We start from the raw sequence: 2,176 nt of genomic DNA on the forward strand, positions 1-2,176 counted from the left end.
GCGAAGGGGGCGGGCCGCCGAGCCAGCCGCCGCCGAGCTCATTGTTGTGGGAGCCCCTTAAAGGCGCCGCGTCCGCCCGGGCGGAGAGGAGCGCGAGCGGCCGACGCAGCGGGGCCCGGCCCGGCGGTGGGGTTTCCCGGCGAGGGCGATCACGAGAGGCCGGGGATCGGGGCGGGGCCTATGGAGCCGCCGCCCGCCAAGCGCAAATGCGGCGCCTTCGGGGAGCAGAGCGAGGCCGGGCCGGCCGCCACCGCCGTCGAGACGCTGCTGGACCTGAGCGCCCGGCGGGTGGCCGAGACTTGGGCCTTCGAGCAGGTGAGCCGGCCGGGGAGGGGGAGGGGAGGAAGCCGCGCTGGAGAGCCCGCGGCGGCACTTTGTGCATGCCCAGGAGCTCTCTATCTCTGCTCGGGAGGCCGACGGGGGCGCGGCGGCACTTTGTGCATGCTCAGGAGCTCTCTATCTCTGCTCGGGAGGCCGACGGGGGTGCGGCGGCACTTTGTGCATGCTCAGGAGCTCTTTATGTCTGCTCGGGAGGCCGACGGGGGTGCGGCGGCACCTTGTGCATGCTCAGGAGCTCTTTACCTCTGCTCGGGAGGCCCATGGGGATGCGGCGGCACTTTGTGAATGCTCAGGAGCTCTTTACCTCTGCTCGGGAGGCCGACGGGGGTGCGGCGGCACTTTGTGCATGCTCAGGAGCTCTATCTCTGCTCGGGGGGAAGTGGGGTCCATGCTCGGGCTTGACCGTGCGGGAAGGCTGGGACCCCGAGAGCCCGCGGCTGTCAGACGCCCCCCGAGCCGGCCAGGCTGGGGTTGCCAACAGCCGGCAGGGAGATTCCAGGAGATTTGGGGGGGTGTGGCAGCCGTTTTCTCCCGGGGAACCTGATCTTTGTAGTCTGGAGATCAGCTGTGGTTCCGGGAGCTCTCCAGGCCGCGCCTGGAGCTTGGCAACCCCCAGGGTTGGAAGTGTTCCCGGCGATTTCGAGGTGGCGCCTCAAAAGGATCAATCGCCCCAGCGGCCACCCACCACAGGGGCCGTTTTCTCCCGGGGAACCATCATCTTTATAGTTTGGGGGATGAGCTGTGGTTCCGGGAGGTCTCCAGGCCGCACCTGGAGCTTGGCGGCCGCAGGGTTGGAAGTGGTCCCGGCTGTTTGGGAGCAGGGTTTTGGGAAAGGAGGAAGCTCGGCGGGGTGTCCTGAATCCCACCCTCCAAAAGCAGACACGTTCTCTAGGGGAACTGAACTCTGGAGACTGGTGGCAGTTCTGAGTGGAGATCTCCGGCTGTCACCTGGAGATTGGCAACCCTATCTTGGATCCCTCCTTCCCCTTCCCCTTCCTCCATTTCAGCTTGATTCGGATCAGCTTTGCTCCATGGCCCCCTTACTCCGGGGCGGCCTGCCCCTTTACCCCCTGGGTGGTGGAGGCTAGGTTTTGGGGACCCCCCCACACCTTTTTCTCTTCCTCGGCCTTCCAGCATCAGATTTGGGTTTACTGAGGTGTCTTCCTTTGAAGGGGCTTCCTTTAAGTTTGTGAGAGTCACCAATTCTGGGTTGGGAGATCTCTGGAGATGTGTGAGGGGAGCTCCGTAGCCTATCACACTGTAAAGTCCGCCCCCTGAATCAGCCGTCTTCTCTAGGGGACCCGATCTTGTCATTTGGAAATCAGCTGTGATTCTGGGAGATTACTGATTATGGTTTATTCCAGGATTTTATGAAGGAAATTAAGAATTTACAATACTGAGCTGAATTAAGAAACTGACACCTCCTTTAAATCTTGGATTGCCTCTGAGGAAGACTGTAAAGTTGAAATGAGTTCACAACCGGGTACTCATTATGTCTGACTATGTGGACTTTTTTACAATATTGCATAAGTGAGAATGTTGGACAAATTGTTGCATATACTGTATGCACTTTGTGCTCTGTTGTAAGCCGCCCTGAGCGGGGAGGGCGGGGTATAAAAAAATAAATAAATAAATTTGGTAAAGATTTAGAAAAGCAATGTAAATCTTATAAATCACAGGGTTTGCTTGTGTGTTGTTTTCGTTGAGTCTCTTGGGACAATGGTCCCTGCCTGTCTTGTATTAGCCACAAGGTATAGGTAGGAACTTTCGGTCTGGGGCAAGGGATGCTCTGTATTCCTGGTGCTTGGGGGGGGGGCGAACATGGGGGGGGGCTTTT

This window comes from Gekko japonicus, unplaced genomic scaffold (genome assembly GCF_001447785.1).
Source record: "Gekko japonicus isolate JY-2015 unplaced genomic scaffold, Gekko_japonicus_V1.1 scaffold5930, whole genome shotgun sequence".
In the NCBI taxonomy this organism is placed as follows: Eukaryota; Metazoa; Chordata; class Lepidosauria; order Squamata; family Gekkonidae; genus Gekko; species Gekko japonicus.